Source organism: Piliocolobus tephrosceles, chromosome 12 (genome assembly GCF_002776525.5).
Source record: "Piliocolobus tephrosceles isolate RC106 chromosome 12, ASM277652v3, whole genome shotgun sequence".
NCBI classification, from domain to species: domain Eukaryota; kingdom Metazoa; phylum Chordata; class Mammalia; order Primates; family Cercopithecidae; genus Piliocolobus; species Piliocolobus tephrosceles.
In genome coordinates this window covers 88,975,869-89,000,528 of record NC_045445.1, presented here as the reverse complement: position 1 = coordinate 89,000,528, position 24,660 = coordinate 88,975,869, and positions in this window count along the sequence as shown.

Sequence of the window (24,660 nt, the reverse complement as noted above, 5' to 3'; positions counted from 1 at the left end):
TGAATAGTATCTTTCTCCCCCTACCCCATACTACTCTCAGTGTAATCCCTAGCGTAATTAAAATTTATGGAAAATTAGAGCTGCTTGGTAGTTTTGGGAAAATTTAGTGGCTAAGCTCATTGCTATGGTTTGAATGTCCCCTCCAAAATTCATGCTGAAATTTAATTGCTGTTGTGATGGTATTAGGTGGGACCTTTAAGAGGTGATGAAGTGATAAGGGCACTATTAATGCTGTTATTACAGGACTGGGCTCCTGATGAAAGGATAAATTTGGCCCTCATTTTCTCCCCCATTGCATACACTTCCTCACCATGATGCCGTCAACCACGGGATGGCCCTCATTATATGCCAGTGCCATGCTCTTGTACTTCCTAACCTCCAGAGCACTGAGCCAAATAAATACCTTTTCTGTATAAGTTGCCCAGTCTGTGGTATGCTGTTATAGCAGAAAAAAAGAGACTAAGACATTCACCTTCTCCTCAAAAGTGAAGATGAAATCCTTACCAATGAATATAGCACTCCCTTCACAGTAGGTTGGCAGGGCATCTGCTGCCAGTTTGAGGTTTTGAGCAGCTTTTGCCTTGTGCCTTTGGCTCTTCTAGCCATTCCCTACTAGGCAGCCCCTGGAGGAGACTGTTGGGTCTTCGAATTGGCCAGTCTACCTGTTGGGCTGGCCTTGTGCTGAGAACAGACTGGCCAGCCTCCTCTACGTAAACTTGCCTAGTTACCTCATTCTTTTTACTATCCACTGCTGTCCTAAAGTAAGACTTTCCTGATAATTAATCAATGGAGAAAAATTAAAGGAGTTGGGGTTAGTTGATGGAGCAAAGAAAGAGAAAAGTAAAGAAGGATAGTTAACACTTTATTGAATTAAAAGCCATTTTATTTATTACAGAACATTGTTCTTGGTGAGAACAGAAAAAGATAAACTAAACTAGGACAACAACTTTAAATATTTAAGTTATATTTAAAGAATCATTTTGGAAATTGAATTGGATGATAACTAAGAGAGGAACATCTTCCTGGAGCTCTTTAGGGATAGAGATGGGGGAAATGTGGAGACAGACACCTCAGAAGGTGCTTCTTGCCCATTTCTGATGCTTACACACCTCTTTATGGTTTAAAATGCCATTTCCCATGGACAGTGAAGGAAAGAAGGAATCTTAAAGAGGCAACTCAACAACTCTCTAATTTTAGGTCCATGTTTACATTCTCCCAATAGGGAAATCTATCCCATGTAAAAGAACTCCAGAGAAGAAAGTTCTAAGGCCTCTCTCTCATTCATCTTAAAGTTTAACAGCTCTCAACGGCAAGAATGTTGCTTTATATTTATCCCAAATCTTTCCTATTAAAAAGAATCCATTTTCTTTTGTTCTAGCCTCTGGAAACGAAACACAACTGGTCATACATCTGAAGACCATTTCTCAATAGCCTCGCAGTCTCCTTTTCTCCAAGATAAACATTCTCAGCTTCTTTAATCTTTTTTGAAGATGTTCCCAATGCCCTTTGTGGCTCTCTTCAGGATTCCCTTCACTCTCTCTTCATCTGCCTTTAAGTGTGGAACCTAGAATTATATAGATCTTCTAGTACGTATTTGAGTACAATGAAAAGCTCTCTTTTCCAGTAATCAGACTGTTTTTGCATATTCAGGTTGCACAGCCTGTGCTGTGATAATAGCTACACTCCTGTCATTGGTCACTGAGGTTGTCTTCCATTATTTTTGCTTAGTAAATTATAGAATAACTCAATGGAATATTATGCAGCCACTGAAAAGGATCATAATTATTAAGAGTGTATAGCCACAGGTGGAGAAAAGGTTTATGTTTAGCAGATGGGTAAGTGAAAAGACGCAAATGACAAAATTATGTGGCCTCTTATCTATGGCCACACAATACTTTATATACCACTTTATTAAAGCACTTGGCATTTTCTACTACTGTCATTTGTTTCTGTGCCTATCCATTCTTCCAAGCCAATGAACTCTGAGGGCCTAGGCAGTACGTGAGTCAACTCTGTTGTGACAGCACTGCGTGCAGGTCCATGCAGAGAGTAGGTACTCAGATGTGTTTGTTAAATGAATAGATAAAGTGAATAAATTTCATGCTATATAAAAATACCTAAGCATGGAAATAGAGACTTGGATATAATAAGAGGAAATCAAAATAAGTATGCTAGTCTCGTGAAATTACAAGGGTTTTATTCTTCTCAGAAATTGTTTTTCACCTATTGTTACTACCTGGAGAAAAAGGGAGGAGATGAAAATCAGGCTTATAGTGTTTACTCCTGGCTGACAGGTTTTTCAATGTCCTACTTTCCATGCAGCTTGTTTCATTGTTACTGGACTGTGCACTGTCTTGGTATCTGAGTGGATCCTTTGGTTTACTTTTAGTAAGAACCCTCAGAAATTTTGAGCTCCTTTCCAAAGACACTGCTTACCAATATCCCCTTTCCCCCAACCTGGTCTTCCTTCTCTCAAACCACACACGTGTGTGACTGTAATAAGCATGTACCAGGGACATCGTCTCATTTTAACTTTCTAACAATGCTGGAAGGTAGTCAAGATAGGGATAAATCTATGTGTGAAAGATGTGAAAACAAAGGCTTAAAAAGGCCCATGGTGACAGAGCTAATAAAGGGAAGATAAGAACTAGACCCCAGGTTCTGACTTTAAACCCATGAATCATACTATCCACTGCTCTGCTGCAGGAGCTCAGATCTAATGACCCTCAGAATCCCTATGCCCCCAAGCCAGTAACTACTTGATCCTTTCAGTTGCTAGATGAAAAGGCAGGTAGGGATAGAAATGAAAAGTTAACATTTACTCTATGCCTAAAATTTATCAGTCAACCAACCTCTGGTATGTACTATTATTATCCAGGCTTTTCAGAGAAGAGGCAGCAGACTCAAGGGGGTTAAAGTGATTTCCCATGGTCACACAGCTGGTAAATGGCAGAGCTAATATTCAAACACAGATCTGTCTAACTCCAAAACCTAGGCCCTTGGCACTACATCAGATAGAGTATAAGCTTTACCTCAATTTAGTAACATGGCCCAGGCTCCAAGATCAACCACTGATAAGCTCTTTCCTTGAACACCGTCTTAGACATATCTCCTGGAAGGGAGAAGGCAGGCTTAGAAGAAAAAGCCAAGCTTGGCAGGTAGCAGCTGTGGCTTCAATTTCTGTTGAGTGACATTAACTAAGTCAACCATGTACTGCTCCCCAGCCTGCACGTGTCACTCTGAAAGGGTTTAGCCTTTCTACCAGGCCAAGAATTATGCTATTTCAGCTTTAATCCTATGTCAAACCACGTGTCCCCTCTCACCATTACCATCCTCTTTGCTAATCTGTGTTAATATGGGTAGAACAACGGAGGGAACATACATTCTCAAAGTGCTCTGTGCCAGACGTGTTCTAAACGCCTAACATATTTAATCCTTACCACAACCTTATAAGGTAGATACTCTTATATTCCCAATTTTACTAAGGAGCAAGCTGAGGTACAGAAACGTTAAATACTTGCCCAAGTTCACACAGCCAGTGAGTGGCAAAGCTGAGATTTGAACTTGAACAAATCTGCAAGAGTGCATGTTTTTAAGCACAGCAATGTATTGATAGCCCACGTGTGATGTGATAGCAGCAAAAAAGCAGGACAGGAAAGGCCCAAATTGATGCTAAAGCTGACAATAGCAACAATATAGCTTCCATCTAGACAATGCTTTACAGTTTGCATAGCACTTTGCACATCTATAGACTCAATCCGTCCTCACAACAATGGCATAGGGAAGGTAGCACTAATATTATTAGCCTCCATTTTTAAGGAGGCAGTATAGAACAAAGGTTGCACATCCGTGTTCTGGAGTTTGACTTGGATTCAAGTTCTGGCTCTGTTCTTTCCTAGTTATGCTTCACTGAACATATCTTTTCCGGGCCTGAAGATTTTCATATGTAAAAATAGCTTCATAGTGTTATGGGGAGGAATGAATGCAGTAATATATGTACAATGTTTCACAGAGTTCCTGACCCAAAGAAAGCCATCAACAAATGTTAGCTATTATTATTCGATGATGGAACTGAAGGCCTAAATATGGAGGGACTCATATACACAGCACTCAGGGAGGCAGGAGCACAGCAGGGTCTAGATTCCATGCTCTTTTCCCCATTCCAGTGTTCTTCTAGGATTTGTCACCCTGAAGCTGCCATTTTGTGTTTTGACAGGCCAGTGGCCTGCCACAAGACTGCTGAGGATGAGCATAATTTCAGATCAGAATATTCATTTTGTCTGCCATTTCCACCCCCTCCTTGCCACTGATAATTAAAATACAACACCTGGCAAAAAGCTGGCCAGCAGCAGGCCCTCAGTAAGTATCTACTGAATGAATGAAATACGTATGTCATGAAAGTGTTCCCACTGTATCAGAGAGAGAGAGAGAGAGAGAAAGAGAGAGAAAGAGAGAGAGAGACAGAGATAAACCATAGTCTTTGCCTTCAAGAAAGTAACAGTCCTACAAGAAATATAGATTCCCAAATCAATGATTGCCCAATAATGTGATAAATAATGCACTATAAGGCTAAAAAAGAGCTACGGGAATACCTTAGAGGGGAGGAAAGCCTCTTTCTATCCATTTGTTACGAATCCTACCATCCCCTGGAAGCAAAGAGAGGAGAATGACAAAATTATTTCTAAGAAAGTGGATACCCTGAGGTGACAGCCAGAGCTCAAATTCTGACCTCAAATCCAAAGTGTCTTTAGCGATAAATTTCTGTATTTCTAGATGAGAGTTAGCTTTCTTTACTCTCAAAAAAGGGAAAGGAGAAAGGGACCTGTATTGACTTATACAAGGAGACTAAAGTTAGCTTTTTTAAAATTAAGAACTCCTTAAATAAGGAGTTGGGAGACGTTGTATGGCACCGATCCAAGGTTTTAAAATCTCATGACTTTGTCAAAGCCTAGAAGATTGTCTGTCCAAGATTATTAGGGTGTGAGCTGGAGGCAAAAGGAAATCCTTCATACCTTTGATAGGGCTCTACTCTAATAATGACTTGGAGTGTCAAAATGAATTTCAGTTCTGCTAAGTAAATGGGCCTCCTAAATCAGGGCCATAGATTAGGCATTCTGAGCTCACTGGGCATTGAGCATGGCAATCCATTGCCCACTGTGAGTTTATGGTTAGAGATACCAAGAAAATTGCCAATTTTATTCCATGTCTATTTGGCATCACTGCAGAACTATATGCACCCCTCAATCTGCTGCAGGAAGAAAACATAAAAATGATTACTCTGAGCATTAGCAGCATTATCTTATTCAGTTATTCCACAGAAATTCCCACTCAGCATCAATACCTAAAAAGAAGAACTGCATTTTGTGCGCTTTCTAGAGAAGCAAAGGGGGTTTTGGCATCTCTGCCCTAACCCCTCACACCCAACAGTCTCTTTCTGTTTCACTCTCTTTCTCTTTCCTTCTCCCTCTCTCTCAGTCTCTGTCACATAGACACACACACACACACACACACACACACACACACACCCCATTTCCTTCAGCTCAGTTTGATATCTAGGCCAATTCATTAAACGCTAGCTCAATTATTTATTAGCTGTGTGACCTACAGAAAGTTACTCAACCACTCAGAACTTTTTTTAATCTTTAAAATGCAAATACCATTATCTACCATAGAGAGAGTTTGGTACCCAGTAGGGGTGTTCAATAACTGGAGTCAGAGTAGGTGCTACCTTCTGGATGGTAAAGAGAGAGTCTCAGCATGGAGGAATGTGAGTTGAAAAGTGCTGGTTTTTCTAGGCATTTGAGAGACTGAGATGGGCTGACTCATTAGGCATTCTGCTTGCATCAGGCAGCACCAGCAATCTTAATGCAGGCTATTACATAAGTTACAAGACAAAGCAACTCTCCTCTGGTATTAAAACTTACTTGGACAGCAAGACTGCTGTAAAAGCATGATTTAAACTCTTCATCTCCTTTCCACCTACCCCAGACCCCTGCCATTTCCAGATCCTTTCACTCACTGTCCCATGCCCACCACATCCTGTAAAACTCCAAACTCATTTTGTCACTCACTTACCATCCCGCCTATCACAATTAAAACAACACACGTTTCTTCAATTATCCTCCTCCTGCTGGCAGATGACAAGCATGGGCTGTTATAACAATGGATTCCCTAGGTAGGGCTTCAAAAGAAACCAGGGGATTGAAGAAATGTATACAGAGTTTTGTAATATTTTAATTAAATAAAAGTGTAGAAAAATGAACCGTTTCACTCCAGATACAGTGGTGCTGCTGATGTGTCTTGTCACTGCAATATTTATCTTCTGGCAATGTGATGAAAAGACTTGTGCTCCCCTCTACCTGGCAGGTCAGTAAGTCCCCAGTGCTTTCCTTCTCCCCTGGGGCCAATGTGTGGGCAGAATTTTCAGCAGGGTCAGCTCTTTAAGCAGACTGCAGCAAGAGCAGCCTTGTAGAACTGGAGCAGCAGTGTTGTAAAGGGCCCTCAGAATCCCACTATTCCATAACTTCAACTGGCCACTATAGACAGAAGAGAGAGAGGAAATGAAAAAAAAAAAACAGACCCTGAGGAAAGGAGAGACTCAGAGAGAGATTCAGAATAAGATCGATGGGCTACAGAAAAATAAAGGAAAGAGGGAAAAGTCAAGTAAGAGAGAGAAAGTAAGCATGAGAAAAAACAAGAGAAAGACTGGCCAAATGTGAGAATTTGAGACGACAGAAATAAAAGAACAAGATAAAGGAAAACTTAGAAAAATACACAAGTAGCAAAAAGGCCTTTGAAGAGAGGAAAAATGAGAGGCAAAATGAAAAGATAGATAAAAAAGAAGCAATTAAATGGGTTGTTGGGGGAGGGGCAGAAATTACCAGGACCCTAACTAATCTGTTTCTTACTTGGCATTAAACAACTTTTGTTACATTCATAATACGATTACACTTGACAGATGTCAAGGTTATCACCTTGACAAGCAAGTGTGGAAGATATTTGTTTTGATATCCACTGCACACCTGTAGACATTTAGAAGCTGCAGTAACTAGGGCAAGTTGGGAAGAGATACAGAGAGAAAAGCTAGGAAGAGTCTTAGCAAGCCCAGAACTTTTGCCCAAAGTAGGGGGACAGAGAGAGAGAGAGAGAAAGAGGGAGAGAGACAGAGAAAGAGAGAGAGAGAAAAATACAAAGACAAATGTACACACATGCACACTTTGACACTAATTTTTGTTTGAAAATTAATAGCTTTACCATACACTCTTCTAGCAAATGAAAGTGGCCACTTTTTCTGTACCTCCATTTCCAAAGTTGGCATCCTTTTCTCCATCACTACAATCCAGCCTCTATACAGGCGCTCCTAAATCATCACTTGGGATGATTGGAACCATATCCTTCCTAGCCTCCCTGCCTCCAGCCCTGCCTGCCTATCTAAACCCTTACTCCCAAACATGTTCTGGACCATCCTGCACTCTGGGATGTTTATCCTGGCATGCTAGAGTTGGGGGTGCCATGGTGGCAGTGACAGTCTTGTCCCAAGTTGGACAGTGGTGACTGGACTATAGTCTGAAGAGGCTTTCACTCTTTTTTTTTTTTTTTTCCTGTAAATAAAAGAGGTAGAGGGTTTGGGAGACTGAAGCAGGAGGATGACTTGAGATCAGGAGTTCAAGACCAGCCTGGCCAACATGGTGAAACTTCATCTCTACTAAAAATACAAAGAATTAGTCAGGCGTGGTGGCATGTGCCTGTAGTCCCAGCTATTTAGGAAGCTGAGGTGGGACGATAGCTTAAGCCTAGGAGGCAGAGGTTACAGTGAGCTGAGGTCATGCCACTGCACTGCCGTCTGGGTGACAGAGAAAGACCCTGTCTCAAAAAAAGAGGGTGGGGAGGAAGAAGATTTTGTGTTTTCTACCAAATTGTTTTTCTATCAACCTAATTTACATGATTGTTCTATTAAAAACATAAAGTTAAATTAGTTCAGCCCAAATGGTCTCCAATTACATATTTCTTTTAAAAAACAGACAATTAAAATGTTCAATGATTAAGTATAACTATGGTCTAGTTGAAAGAAAACACAACTTAGAGTCAGGCTAATCCTCCAAACTTTCCCCTTTCATGTGCCTGAATGCTTTGTTCCCACCTTGCCAATGGCATGTATATAACATGTGTAAAATTACAAGTTGATTTTCTTGTCTCCTCAGCTGGACTCTGAATTTCTAAAAGGTAGCCATTCATCTTTCTTTCTTTTTTTTTTTTTTTTAATGTTTGATTTTTTTTTTTTTTTTTACTTTATGTTCTAGGGTACATGTGCATAACGTGCAGGTTTGTTACATATTTATAATTGTGCATGTTGGTGTGCTGCACCCATCAACTCGTCAGTACCCATCAACTCGTCATTTACATCAGGTATAACTCCCAATGCAATCCCTTCCCCCTCCCCCTTCCCCGTGATAGGCCCCAGTGTGTGATGTTCCCCTTCCCGAGTCCAAGTGATCTCATTGTTCAGTTCCCACCTATGAGTGAGAACATGTGGTGTTTGGTTTTCTGTTCTTGTGATAGTTTCCTGAGAATGATGGTTTCCAGCTGCATCCATGTCCCTACAAAGGACGCAAACTCATCCTTTTTTATGGCTGCATAGTATTCCATGGTGTATATGTGCCACATTTTCTTAATCCAGTCGGTCACTGATGGACATTTGGGTTGATTCCAAGTCTTTGCTATTGTGAATAGTGCCGCAATAAACATACGTGTGCATGTGTCTTTATAGCAGCATGATTTGTAATCCTTTGGGTATATACCCAGTAATGGGATGGCTGGGTCATATGGTACTTCTAGTTCTAGATCCTTGAGGAATCGCCATACTGTTTTCCATAAGAGTTGGCCTTAACAAACATCTGTTTGTGAATTAGAGCACTTTCCTGTCTAGTTAAATCCCGTAGATCCAATCACCATTTAGATAAACAATGAAATCCTTCTCTTGGAAGGGGGCAGGGAAAGGGGACAAATTGAATGAACATCTATTGAAAATCTATATATCAGGCACTGTGCCAATCCTTTTCACACAGTTTCCTCCAATTCTCAAAATAATACTCAGCAGTAGATATTACTCTCATTTGACAGAAACCTGAGATCCTAAGAGGTTGAATGACTTGCCCATTGTCACTCAGCTTATAATTATGAGTGTTTAGGTTTGGATGCAGGTCTATTCAGTTGCAAAGCCCATGTTCTTATCTCTAGAATACCTTAGCTCCTAAGGTTAATAAAGCCTCTATGGCCAAAGCCAACTGCCTTTTATTGGGACTTAGCCTATTCAATTCCTCTGAATACTGATATCATGAAATTATTTCTACTTCTCGAAAACTTTTCTTCCTGTGCTTTCTTCGGCACTATTCTGCCCTGAATTTATTCCTATGCCTCTGTCCACTACTTCTCAGTTTTTTCTACCCTGCTTTCCCAGACTCTTAATTGAAGGTCTTCATATTCTCTTTGGGCAATATCATTAAATCCTACATTTTCTCCAAGCATTTAGATGTGCTAGGCTCCCAATATTGTATTTTCAACTCAACCCCTTTTCCCAAGGTTAGACCAAAATCATTACTGCCTCCTGAGCCTTACTACATGGATAGGATATTGTCACCTCAAAACCAACATCACCAAAGTTCAACTCACCAGCCTTACCCCCACCAAGCCAAGGTTGGGGCTTCCCCACTTTCTTTCCATCTCTAGCATGACAATTCCAGTATGTGAATTATATCTCCATAAATCCCTTATCGAAACAAAGATATAAAGATTTTCACTAATGCACTATCTTTTTATTGTAGTAAAATATAAATAAGATATAATATACCATTGTAACTTTTTTTTTTTTTTTTTTTTTTTTTTTTTTTTTTTGAGACAGAGTATCACTCTGTCACCCAGGCTGGAGTACAGTGGTGTGACCACAGCTGACTGCAGCCTTGACCTTCCAGGCTCAAGCAATTCTCCCAAATCAGCCTCTTGGAGTAGCTGGGACTATAGGTGTACACCACCACATCCAGCTAAATTTTTTTTTTATTTTTTGTAGAGACAGAGTTTTACTATGCTGCCAGTGCTGGCCTATTATTATTATTGTTTAGAGACTGGGTCTTGCTCTGTCACCCAGGCTGCAATGCAGTAGCATTATCAGCTCACTGTAGCCTTGAACTCCCAGGCTCAAGCAATCTCTTTGCCTTAGCCTTCTGAGTAGCTAGGACTACAGGCATGTGCCACCACACCCAGCTGATGTATGAAAAAAAATTGGTAAAGACTTGGTATGTGACCAGCCTGGTCTCAAACTCCAGGGCTCAAGCATTCCTCCCACCTTGACTTCCCAAAATGCTGGGATTACAGGCATGAGGAACCATGCCCTGCCTATTATAGCCATTTTTAAGTGTACAATTCAGTGGCATTAACTACATTCACAATATCATGCAACCATTACCACTATGTATTTCAAGAACATTGTCATCATCCCAAACAGACACTCTGAATCTATAACTCTCCATTACCTACACCCCGCCCCTTGGGCCTTCTGTCCTTATGAATTTGACTACTCTAAGTACCTCACATTAGTGGAATCACACAAATTGTCCTTCTGTGTCTGGCTTGTTTCAGTGAGCATAACGTTTTCAAAGTTCATCCATGTGGTAGCATGTATCAAAATTTTACTCTTATTTATGGCTAAATAATATTCCACTTCATGTTTACATACCACATATTCACATATTTTTATCCATTCATCTGTTGTTGGACACTTGAGTTGTTTCTACCTTTTGGCTATTGTGAATAGTGCTTCTGTGAACATAGGTAGATAAGTATATGTTTGTGGTCCCTGCATTTAATATTTTGGGGTATAGCCCTAGGAGTAAAATTGTTGGATCATATGGTAATTCTATATTTAACTTTTTGAGGAGCTCCAAAACTGTTTTTCAGAGCATCTGCACCATTTTACACTTTAACCAGCAATGGAAGGGGGTTCCAATTTCTCCACATCCTTGTCAACACTTTTTATTTTCAGGTTTGTGTGTGTGTGTGTTTTTCTTTTTCTTTCTTTCTTTCTATTTATTTATTTATTTGTTTATTTATTTATTTATTTGATGGAGTCTCCCTCTGTTGCCCAGGCTGGAGTACAGTGGTAACCTCTGCCTCCCAGGTTCAAGAGATTCTCCTGCCTCAGCTGCCCAAGTAGCTGGGATTACAGACGTGCACCACCACGCCTAGCTAATTTTTGTATTTTTAGTAGAGATGGGGTTTTACCATGTTGGCCAGACTGGTCTCGAATTCCTGACCTCAAATGATCTGCCTGCCTCAACTTCCCAAAGTGTTGGGATTATAGGCGTGTGCCGCTACACCCGGCTTGTGTGTTTGTTTTTTGATAATAGCCCTCCTAATGGGTGTGAAGTGGTATTTCATTGTGGTTTTGGTTTGCATTTCCCTAATGACTAACAATATTGAACATTTGTTTTTGTGCTTATTGGTCATTTGTATATTTTCTTAGGAGAAATGTCTAGTTAAGTCCTTTGTCCATTTTTTAATTGGCTTGTTTGATTTTTTATTGTGGATTCATAAATATTCTTTATATATCATGGATATTAATCCCTTATCAGATATCAGATATATGGTTTGCATATATTATCTCTCATTCTATGGTTTTTCTTTTCACTTTCTTGGTAGGGCTCTTTGAAGCACAAAAGATTTTAATTTTGATAAAGTCCAATTTATTCTTTCATTACCTGTGCCTTTGGTGCCATTCCTAAGAAATAATTGACCAATACAATCATGAAGACTTTCCCTTATGTTTTCTTCTAAGTATGTTCTAGTTTTAGCTGAAGCATTATCTCTAATATTAAAAAAAAAAAAAAAAAAGTAAAAACCTAAATGACCATCAATTGAGTCCTGGAAAATAGTTAAAATATTTAAAAGTGATGAGTAATGTAAAGTATTTGGTAATATTTTGTACTTTTTGTGGGTAGAAATCATTATTGACTAGGTAGAATAAGGTAGACATCCTCAGACGACATTGACAATAAATAATTATAATAAAATAATTAAATATGATTAAATGTTTATATTAGCTGAGCACAATTCTAAGCACTTTTCATTATCTCCTTTAATCCTCACATGAGTCTAAAAAGGGAGGGGTAGTATTATTATTCCCATTTTACAGTTGAAAAAACTGAGGCATATCCATGTTCAATACCTTGGCAAAGATTACACAGCTAGGAAGTGTTAGGTCAAGATATGCATCCAACCAATCTGGGTTTCAGAGCCCACACTCCAATAAAACATTATCCTGTATTGTCTCACAGGTGGGTCAGAAAACTACTTGGGAATGCAGGTATTATGAGGTAGAAAAGACTAATTTTTGCTTTCTTGCAATTAGAAGAAACAGGGCAGAACTGAGAGGAGAAGGTAAAAGGAAACTTGCCTGATATCATGTGAAGAAAGATTTAAGTTGAGGGTAAAAGAAGACACATTGAGTTTCTACAGGCATGCTATTTCTCCCACTGACCAGGCCTCAATAAAACACGTGTTCAAATTAATTGATGCTGCATATACTAGGTCACCCATGGACACCACATGATGGTCCAGGGCTCAGGACTAAAAGTTAATTAATCCCTGATAGCTTTGGGGAAGTAACATAGGTTACTAAGTTACTGTGGCAACCTGAAAGTGTGATTGTTTTCTCTACTCCTTGGCACTCTCATGCCCTACTCACCACTTGCTGAACAAATCAAGAGTTTTGATTCCTTTGTGCCTTTACTTGGGCTGTGCATTCTCCCTGGAATGCTTGTCACTAGCCCTACCCTTTCGTATAGTTGGAAAACACATACTAAAATATCCCCTGAAACATCCCATTCACATGCCATCGTCCATGATAGCTTATAAATTAATGAGTTCCATCACTGTTCTCTAAAACTTGTTACTTCATCGTATATCTGTATACCATTCCTACCCTTCATTAGACTGTCAGCACTTTGAGAGAACATGCTGTGCTGTGTCTGACTTGTCTCTGTAACCCTTGTACATAGGATAGTGACAAGAGGGGAAAGGCAAGAGCAAATATTAAATTTCCATCACTGTCATTGTTGTGGTATCACCATCCCAAAGGCCCAATTTGAACTTGTCTAGTCATGGGACTGAGGTAAAGCATCTATAGGTTAACAGTTTCATGAAAGCATGGCCTTCAGAACCAGGTAGATGTGGGTTTAAATCCCAACTTTACCACTTACTGGCTATGTGACCTTGATACGTCGTATTACCTCTCTGAGTTTCGTTTTCCTCATCTATAAAAGAGAAATAATAATTGCCCTTCTTTCACGAGTTTTTTTTTTTTTTTTTTTTTTATACTTTAAGTTCTAGGGTACATGTGCATAGCGTGCAGGTTTGTTACATATGTATACTTGTGCCATGTTGGTGTGCTGCACCCATCAACTCATCAGCACCCATCAATTCATCATTTATATCAGGTATAACTCCCAATGCAATCCCTCTCCCCTCCCCCCTCCCCATGATAGGCCCCGGTGTGTGATGTTCCCCTTCCCGAGTCCAAGTGATCTCATTGTTCAGATCCCACCTATGAGTGAAAACATGTGGTGTTTGGTTTTCTGTTCTTGTGATAGTTTGCTGAGAATGATGGTTTCCAGCTGCATCCATGTCCCTACAAAGGACGCAAACTCATCCTTTTTTATGGCTGCATAGTATTCCATGGTGTATATGTGCCACATTTTCTTAATCCAGTCTGTCACTGATGGACATTTGGGTTGATTCCAAGTCTTTGCTATTGTGAATAGTGCCGCAATAAACATACGTGTGCATGTGTCTTTATAGCAGCATGATTTATAATCCTTTGGGTATATACCCAGTAGTGGGATGGCTGGGTCATATGGTACTTCTAGTTCTAGATCCTTGAGGAATTGCCATACTGTTTTCCATAATGCTTGAACTAGTTTACAATCCCACCAACAGTGTAAAAGTGTTCCTATTTCTCCACATCCTCTCCAACACCTGTTGTTTCCTGACTTTTTAATGATTGCCATTTTAACTGGTGTGAGATGGTATCTCATTATGGTTTTGATTTGCATTTCTCTGATGGCGAGTGATGATGAGCATTTTTTCATGTGTCTGTTGGCTGTATGAATGTCTTCTTTTGAGAAATGTCTGTTCATATCCTTTGCCCACTTTTTGATGGGGTTGTTTGTTTTTTCTTGTACATTTGTTTGAGTTCATTGTAGATTCTGGATATTAGCCCTTTGTCAGAGGAGTAGATTGCAAAAATTTTCTCCCATTCTGTAGGTTGCCTGTTCACTCTGATGGTAGTTTCTTTTGCTGTGCAGAAGCTCTTTAGTTTAATTAGATCCCATTTGTCAATTTTGGCTTTTGCTGCCGTTGCTTTTGGTGTTTTAGACATGAAGTCCTTGCCCATGCCTATGTCCTGAATGGTACTACCTAGATTTTCTTCTAGGGTTTTTATGGTATTAGGTCTAACATTTAAGTCTCTAATCCATCTTGAATTAATCTTCGTATAAGGAGTAAGGAAAGGATCCAGTTTCAGCTTTCTACTTATGGCTAGCCAATTTTCCCAGCACCATTTATTAAATAGGGAATCCTTTCCCCATTTCTTGTTTCTCTCAGTTTGTGAAAGATCAGATGGCTGTAGATGTGTGGTATTATTTCTGAGGACTCTGTTCTGTTCCATTGGTCTATATCTCTGTTTTGGTACCAGTACCATGCTGTTTTGGTTACTGTAGCCTTGTAGTATAGTTTGAAGTCAGGTAGCGTGACGCCTCCGGCTTTGTCCTTTTGACTTAGGATTGTCTTGGCAATACGGGCTCTTTTTTGGTTCCATATGAACTTTAAAGCAGTTTTTTCCAATTCGGTGAAGAAACTCATTGGTAGCTTGATGGGGATGGCATTGAATCTATAAATTACCTTGGGCAGTATGGCCATTTTCACAATATTGATTCTGCCTATCCATGAGCATGGTATGTTCTTCCATTTGTTTGTGTCCTCTTTGATTTCACTGAGCAGTGGTTTGTAGTTCTCCTTGAAGAGGTCCTTTACATCCCTTGTAAGTTGGATTCCTAGGTATTTTATTCTCTTTGAAGCAATTGTGAATGGAAGTTCATTCCTGATTTGGCTCTCTGTTTGTCTGTAACTGGTGTATAAGAATGCTTGTGATTTTTGCACATTAATTTTGTATCCTTAGACTTTACTGAAGTTGCTTATCAGCTTAAGGAGATTTTGGGCTGAGACAATGGGGTTTTCTAAATATACAATCATGTCATCTGCAAACAGGGACAATTTGATTTCTTCTTTTCCTAACTGAATACCCTTGATTTCTTTCTCTTGCCTGATTGCCCTAGCCAGAACTTCCAACACTATGTTGAATAGGAGTGGTGAGAGAGGGCATCCCTGTCTTGTGCCCGTTTTCAAAGGGAATTCTTCCAGTTTTTGCCCATTCAGTATGATATTAGCTGTGGGTTTGTCATAAATAGCTCTAATTATTTTGAGGTACGTTCCATCAATACCAAATTTCTTGAGCGTTTTTAGCATGAAGGGCTGTTGAATTTTGTCAAAAGCCTTTTCTGCATTTATTGAGATAATCATATGGTTCTTGTCTTTGGTTCTGTTTATATGCTGGATTATGTTTATTGATTTGCGAATGTTGAACCAGCCTTGCATCCCAGGGATGAAGCCCACTTGATCATGGTGGATAAGCTTTTTGATGTGCTGCTGAATCCGGTTTGCCAGTATTTTATTGAGGATTTTTGCATCGATGTTCATCAGGGAGATTGGTCTAAAATTCTCTTTTTTTGTTGTGTCTCTGCCAGGCTTTGGTATCAGGATGATGCTGGCCTCATAAAATGAGTTAGGGAGGATTCCCTCTTTTTCTATTGATTGGAATAGTTTCAGAAGGAATGGTACCAGCTCCTCCTTGTACCTCTGGTAGAATTCAGCTGTGAATCCATCTGGTCCTGGGCTTTTTTTGGTGGGTAGGCTATTAATTGTTGCCTCAATTTCAGAGGCTGCTATTGGTCTATTCAGGGATTCAACTTCTTCCTGGTTTAGTCTTGGAAGAGTGTACGTGTCCAGGAAATTATCCATTTCTTCTAGATTTTCTAGTTGATTTGCGTAGAGGTGTTTATAGTATTCTCTGATGGTAGTTTGTATTTCTGTGGGGTCATTGGTGATATCCCCTTTATCATTTTTTATTGCGACTATTTGATTCCTCTCTCTTTTCTTCTTTATTAGTCTTGCTAGTGGTCTGTCAAATTTGTTGATCTTTTCAAAAAACCAACTCCTGGATTTGTTAATTTTTTGGAGGGTTTTTTGTGTCTCTATCTCCTTCAGTTCTGCTCTGATCCTAGTTATTTCTTGCCTTCTGCTAGCTTTTGAATGTGTTTGCTCTTGCTTCTCTAGTTCTTTTAATTGTGATCTTATAGTGTCAATTTTAGATCTTTCCAGCTTTCTCTTGTGGGCATTTAGTGCTGTAAATTGCCCTCTACACACTGCTTTAAATGTGTCCCAGAGATTCTGGTATGTTGTATCTTTGTTCTCATTGGATTCAAAGAACATCTTTATTTCTGCTTTCATTTCGTTATGTACCCAGTAGTCATTCAGGAGCAGGTTGTTCTTTTTCCATGTAGTTGAGCAGTTTTGATTGAGTTTCTTAGTCCTGAGTTCTAGTTTGATTGCACTGTGGTCTGAGAGACAGTTTGTTATAATTTCTGTTCTTTTACATTTGCTGAGGAGTGCTTTACTTCCAATTATGTGGTCAATTTTGGAATAAGTGCGATGTGGTGCTGAGAAGAATGTATATTCTGTTGATTTGGGGTGGAGAGTTCTATAGATGTCTATTAGGTCCGCTTGGTGCAGAGATGAGTTCAATTCCTGGCTATCCTTGTTAACTTTCTGTCTCGTTGATCTGTCTAATGTTGACAGTGGAGTGTTGAAGTCTCCCATTATTATTGTATGGGAGTCTAAGTCTCTTTGTAAGTCTCTAAGGACTTGCTTTATGAATCTGGGTGCTCCTGTATTGGGTGCATATATATTTAGGATAGTTAGCTCTTCCTGTTGAATTGATCCCTTTACCATTATGTAATGGCCTTCTTTGTCTCTTTTGATCTTTGATGGTATAAAGTCTGTTTTATCAGAGACTAATATTGCAACCCCTCCTTTTTTTTTGTTCTCCATTTGCTTGGTAGATCTTCCTCCATCCCTTTATTTTGAGCCTATGTATGTCTCCGCATGTGAGATGGGTCTCCTGAAGACAGCAGACTGATGGGTCTTGACTCTTTATCCAGTTTGCCCGTCTGTGTCTTTTAATTGGAGCATTTAGTCCATTTACATTTAAGGTTAATATTGTTATGTGTGAACTTGATCCTGCCATTATGATATTAACTGGTTATTTTGCTCATTAGTTGATGCAGTTTCTTCCTTGGCTCGATGGTCTTTACATTTTGGCATGTTTTTGCAATGGCTGGTACCGGTTGTTCCTTTCCATGTTGAGGGCTTCCTTCAGGGTCTCTTGTAAGGCAGGCCTGGTGGTGACAAAATCTCTAAGCATCTGCTTATCTGTAAAGGATTTTATTTCTCCTTCACTTATGAAACTTAGTTTGGCTGGATATGAAATTCTGGGTTTAAAATTCTTTTCTGTAAGAATGTTGAATATTGGCCCCCACTCTCTTCTGGCTTTTAGAGTTTCTGCCGAGAGATCTGCTGTTAGTCTGATGGGCTTCCCTTTGTGGGTAACCCGAGCTTTCTCTCTGGCTGCCCTTAAGATTTTTTCCTTCATTTCAACTTTGGTGAATCTGGCAATTATGTGTCTTCGAGTTGCTCTTCTGGAGGAGTATCTTTGTGGCATTCTCTGTATTTCCTGAATTTGAATGTTGGCCTGCCCTGCTAGGTTGGGGAAGTTCTCCTGGATGATATCCTGAAGAGTGTTTTCCAACTTGGTTCCATTTTCCACCTCACTTTCAGGCACCCCAATCAGACGTAGATTTGGTCTTTTGACATAATCCCATACTTCTTGCAGGCTTTGTTCATTTCTTTTTCTTCTTTTTTCTTTTGATTTCTCTTCTCACTTCATTTCATTCATTTGATCCTCCATCACTGATACTCTTTCTTCCAGTTGATCGAGTCGGTTACTGAAGCTTGTGCATTTGTCACGTATTTCTCGTGTCATGGTTTTCATCTCTGTCATTTCGTTTATGACCTTCTCTGCATTAATTAGTCTAGCTGTCAATTCTTCCACTCTTTATTCAAGATTTTTAGTTTCTTTGCGCTGGGTACGTAATTCCTCCTTTAGCTCTGAGAAGTTTGATGGACTGAAGCCTTCTTCTCTCATCTCGTCAAAGTCATTCTCTGACCAGCTTTGATCCATTGCTGGCGATGGGCTGTGCTCCTTTGCAGGGGGAGATGTGCTCTTATTTTTTGAATTTCCAGCTTTTCTGCCCTGCTTTTTCCCCATCTTTGTGATTTTATCTGTCTCTGGTCTTTGATGATGGTGACGTACTGATGGAGTTTTGGTATAGGTGACCTTCTTGTTTGATAGTTTTCCTTCTGACAGTCAGGACCCTCAGCTATAGGTCTGTTGGAGATTGCTTGAGGTCCACTCCAGACCCTGTTTGCCTGGGTATCAGCAGCAGAGGTTGCAGAAGACAGAATATTGCTGAACAGCGATTGCACCTGTCTGATTCTTGCTTTGGAAGCTTCCTCTCAAGGGTGTACTCCACCCTGTGAGGTGTGGTGTGTCAGACTGCCCCTAGTGGGGGATGTATCCCAGTTAGGCTACTCAGGGGTTAGGGACCCACTTGAGCAGGCAGACTGCCCCTTCTCAGATCTCAACCTCCGTGTTGGGAGATCCACTGCTCTCTTCAAAGCTGTCAGACAGAGTCGTTTGCGTCTTCACAGGTTGCTGCTGCTTTTTTGTTGTTGTTATTTAGCTGTGCCCTGTCCCCAGAGGTGGAGTCTACAGAGACAGGCAGGTTTCCTTGAGCTGCTGTGAGCTCCACCCAGTTCGAGCTTCCCAGCGGCTTTGTTTACCTACTTAAGCCTCAGCAATGGTGGGCGCCCCTCCGCCAGCATCGCTGCTGCCTTGCAGTTAGGTCGCAGACTGCTGTGTTAGCAATGAGGGAGGCTCCGTGGTCCTGGGACCCTCCCGGCCAGGTGTGGGATATATTCTCCTGGTGTGCCTGTTTGGTTAAAGTACAGTATTGGGGTGGGAGTTACCCGATTTTCCAGGTGTTGTGTGTCTCAGTTCCCCTGGCTAGGAAAAGGGATTCCCTTCCCCCTTGTGCTTCCCAGGTGAGGCGATCCCTTGCCCTGCTTCAGCTCTCGCTGGTCGGGCTCCAGCAGCTGATCAGCACCGATTGTCCAGCACTCTCTAGTGAGATGACCCCAGTACCTCAGTTGAAAATGCAGAAATCACCGGTCTTCTGTGTCACTCGTGCTGGCAGTTGGAGACTGGAGCTGTTCCTATTCGGCCATCTTGCTCCGTTCCCCCCTTTCACGAGTTTTTATAAGGATTAAATGTAATCATGCATGCAGAGCACAGTGTATTTAATAGACACTTAAATAGTAGCTCTTATTATTAGGGATTTGTACCTTTGGGTGCAAGTGGAGACCTGTGTCTGCTTGGGCCCAGCTATTTGTCTATTATCACTCATTTTCTCAGCAACTCCACAGCAGAAATGTCTATCAAGCCATTGCTGGGACCTTGAACAGTCCCACAGATGACAAAGGAGCCAGAGTATAAATTTCTGCTATGGACACAAGAAAAACCTCTGTGGAGATAGTAGCCCATTGCTTAGGAAAAGAAGCACTTAGTCCCCAATTCCTGAGAGGACTCCAATAAAGCTGTTACATTTGTCATCACATCGACAAAACCTTAGTGTGGAGATATGAGTCTGAGGGACCAAAGTGAACCTAAGATGGAAAAGATGACTCTTTCCTTCCCCCATAGCCTGGCTTCTGGCCTTAGCTCTATCACAAACTGGACAAGTTATCTCCCCTATTTTGACCTGTTTCCCCAATTGTGTAACAATGCTATTGGATAAAATGTTCTGTCCTGGCCTACCAGCTCTGACACTTGAATTCCTGTTTTTCCTCCTTTCCTACATGCCTCTCTGCCCTTGGCTAATTCTAACGTCTCAAGCACCAAGGTGGAATCTACTGACTGAAAGGATAGAAAAGATCTACTCTCTACAACAGGAGGTGGCCACATCTCAAAGTAGAGCAGCAAGACCCTGGCTTTTGACTTTCCAAGTTACAACATATATGCCGATACATGCATGCCCAGGGTGATGGGGCATGCTATCTCCTAAATGAAGAGGGCAGACAGAAGAACACAAAGAGAGGAGACTCTCCCAAGGGTGGTGGTATTTTTAGCAACCACTATGTGACTGACAAGTAGCCAAGTCTGGGCTACGATTTTGGTCTATCTAACCCAGTCCACATCATCCCATGAAAGAAAAGGAGAAACTAAGGGAGGCAGCGACCCTGGCCTCCAGAACTGCCACTCTCCCTCTATTTCCATCTGATATCCAGAGGCTGACTGATGTGAAAGGCTGCCCCATTAACTCATAAAGATTTAGCAAAAGCCTCAGGTCCCATGGGCTAGAAAAAACTTGTCAAAGGAGTAAATGGAATTAACATTTGTTGAACCTTTGCAGTTGTCACGTAAGCACATGGTAACCTTAGAATAACCCAAGAAAAGTAGGGTGGAAAATGCCTGCCCAGGTGTAAAAACACAGTGGGGATTTATGTTTCAGAAGCTATGAATATTTTTATTTTCTTAAGAGATCACTGTCAAGAAAATAGATGTCTAAGTGTGATTCCTCTTCTAGCAGAGACAGGAACTAGAACTAAGTGTTTACATAGAACAAAATAGTAGGAATGGGCTATAGTGGATCCAGCTAAGCGTCAAGGAGGGAGGTAAGTGGCCAAGATATAGGCCAGTAAAAAGAAAGAGGAGAGCTACATTTCAGAATTAAAGTGACAGAAAGAGAGTTAAGTGGTAGTGAAAGGTATTAAGCAAGAAGATAGGGCATAGAAGGTATATGAGGGTTTAGAGAGAAGTTGGAAGCTTGAAGAAGGAAGTGAGCCACAGCTAAAAGATAGGGAACTGGCAGAGAATGAGGGGATAAGTGAGGAAAGGAAAGAGTTTGAGGGTTATAAAAGAGTGCCAGAAGGAGGTTGCTGGGGCCAGCGGAAAAGGATTTCACCTACAAAACTAATGCCTTCCCAATGGGAAAGAAAACAAGCAAATGTAGATACAGAGGGAAGAGTGTCTTAGAAGGCAGTCAAAAATAAATAAGGGATTGGGAACTCAATGATTGGGTAGGGGCTTAGAGTGAGGGAGTTTCTAAGAGAGGTGACCAGGGCTGTATGAAGGATAAGAAGTACTGTCATAAGATGATGTTAATTGAGAGATAAAGCTAATTAAGCCAGGAAGGCATGTGAGGGGTAGGGATAGGAAATAAGGAAAAGAGAGGGGGTCTTAGTGAGCAAATGTGAGTAATCAGGGGATTAGGATAAGTGATAGAATGATCATCGATCATCATGCATATGGGGGCTAAGAGAAGGGACAGAACCTTCAGGATGAGGTGCAGTTGACTGTGGAAAAAGTAGCTCAAGGAGAAAAAGAGGGCTCGGGAGAGGGGGATTTAGTAAGGAAAATTGAGTTACAAAAGAAGGAAGATTCACTAGGGAAATGGGAGCTCTGTGAGTGACTACGGTTAAGTGAGAAGGGGCCTCAAAGAGAGGTGAGGCTTCAATAATCATCAGTAAGGAGAAGAGAATCCACTGAGAAAGGAGTTCAGTGACTGAGGTATTGGCTCTGTAAATTTGAAAGTATATGTGAGATGGAACTGCAGTTTGGACTGCATGTTGAAGACCCATTTCTCTCTGATCCTCTTTGTTAAGACAAATATAAACCTTGGAAATAATACAGGAGGCAACCAGAGGATAACTATGAAAGGTAGTAAGAGAAAAGCAGTCTGGTTAGGGACATCAGGACTAAAGGAGTAACTCAGAAGCAGGACATCTTATGACCCCCTCCCATCCAACAGAGGAAGGCAGCCCAAACCCAGCATTTCACAACCTCTATTCTAGTAACTGAAGACAGCCTAGGTAGATTCATCCCTCCCCTGATTGAAAGGAAGTTCCACCAAAAAGGTAAACTCAACAGAATGAACAAGGAGGATACATTCAGATCGCCACTGACAAAAAGCAGCCAGATCAAGCACTCCTTTGCTGGGGCTGACACTACCTACTGCCCCAAGAGATATAGGGGCAGGCAGGCAGAACCACAAAACCAACAAAAGAGCCTCATCTACAGTAAGCATCCTATTCATGAAGTCTCTATGTACCCACATGTCTGAGAGTGCCCTTTCCCTGCTAGAGAAACCAGGACAGCTGGAGGTCACCAGTGAAGAGATCTAGCTACATGCACTAGGCTAGAGAAGCTTCTTTGTTTCCATGGGTCTCAGAATCCAGTCCCCACCAGTCATACTGGGCTCCCAAGGGACACCAGCAAGGGGATCTACCAGAACAAGAAACCTAATCCAGAAAGTTTATTTGTCTCAATAGCACTAGATGGTTTAAGCAGACCATAAGAGCACCACAAAAGGCTCTAAAAATTAAATTATCATTGGAATCACAGCCTACAAAAATAGGTGAGGACCTGTGTGCTAGAGCTAAACATGGTGACAGCCTATTAAAAGGAAATATGTAAGAAAATATTTAAATAAGATCCAGAATTGTCACACATGATAGCCAATATGTCCAGGATACACTGAAAATCACCCATCATACCAAGATCCAAGAAAATACGACCTAAATTAGAAATGACAACCAACAGATGCCAATGTCAAGATGAATAAGATGTTGGGAATTATCTAGCAGTGGTTTTAATGCAACTGCCATTAAAATGCTTCAACAAACAATTACAAATTCTTTTGAATTTATGTTTTGAATTTTTATTTTTTAAGTATATAAAATTATAAGAAAAGAAGTGGAAGTTGTAAATAACAAATGAAAATTATAGACTAAAAATGTACAGTAGCTGAACTGAAAAAAATTCTGGATGGGCTTAGTAGTAGAGAGATCACAGAGGACAGAATTAGTGAACATGGAGACTGACTAACACAATTTACGCGATCTAGACAGAAGTGAGAAAATAGAATTGAAAAAAATGAACAGAGACTCAGGATCCTGTGAGACTATAACAAAAGATTCCCACATTCATCTCATCAGACTGGCAGAAGGAGATGCAAAAGAAAGTAGAACTGAAAGTGTATTGGAAGCAATAATGGCTAAAAATTTCCCAAATGTGGGAAAAGACAAACCTACAGATTCAAAAACTTGAATGAACTTCAAACAGAATATATCCAAAGAAATCCATAGCAAGACACATTATGACTAAACTTATGAACACTAAAGACAAAGAAAAGTAAAGATGAGTAAAGAGATGAATTAGTAGTAAACAATACCCACAAAGAAATGCCTGAGCACAGATTACTTCACTGGTAAATTATATCAAGTATTTAAAAAAAGAATTATTAACAATACTTCATAAATTATTTCAAAATATAGAAGAGGAGAACACACTTCCCAACTCCATGATGCCAGTATTGACTACCCTCAAACCAAAACCAGACAGAGAAGAAAGAAAGAGGAATGGGGAGGGAGGGAGAAATGGAGGAAAGAAAGGAAGAAAGAAAAGTAAACTACAAACTTACATCACTCATGAGCATAGAATCACAAACTCCCCAAATATTAGCAGCTCAAAACCAGAAATGTATAAAAATTCATATATTATGAGCAAATCAAATTTATTGCTGGAAACAAGAATGGTTCAATATCAATCAATGTAATTCCCCATATCAGGAAGCTAAACAAGAAAAATCATATGATCATATCAATTTATGCAGAAAAAGTATTTGACAAAAATCAAACAAGAATTCATGATAAAAACCTGTCAACTCAAGCAAGGAATACAGGATAATTACTTTAACTGGATAAAGAACATCCACAAAATCCCTACCTTAACATCATATGTAATAGTGAAAGACTAATATGTTTCATCTAAGATGGAGAGCAAGACAAGTATGTCTACTCTCATCACTACTATTCAACATAGTACTAACAGTTCCAGCCACTGCAATAAGGAAAAGATAAGAAATAAAAGGCATGTGAATTGGAAAATAAGAGATACAAATGTCCTTGTTTAATCTAAGCTAATTAAGACAAGAAATATAAACAAAAAGCATACAGATTGGAGAGGAAGAAGTAAAACTTTGTTCACAGAAGACATAATCATTCACATAGAAATAAAAAATCACCAAACATTTTCCTGGAACTAATAAGTGATTATAGCAGGGTTGCAAGAGTCAAGATTAGTACACAAAAGTCAACTTCTTTCTTACATATCATCAATAAAATTGTGTAATTCGAAATTCAAAATACAATGCCATTTACATTAACACCATTCCAAATGCAACACTTAGGTATAAATCCAACAAAATATGTACAATATTTGTATGAGAAAAAGCACAAAACTCTGATGAAAAAATAAAATAACTAAATAAATGGAGACATATTCCATGTTCATAAATACGAATATTCAATATTGTTACG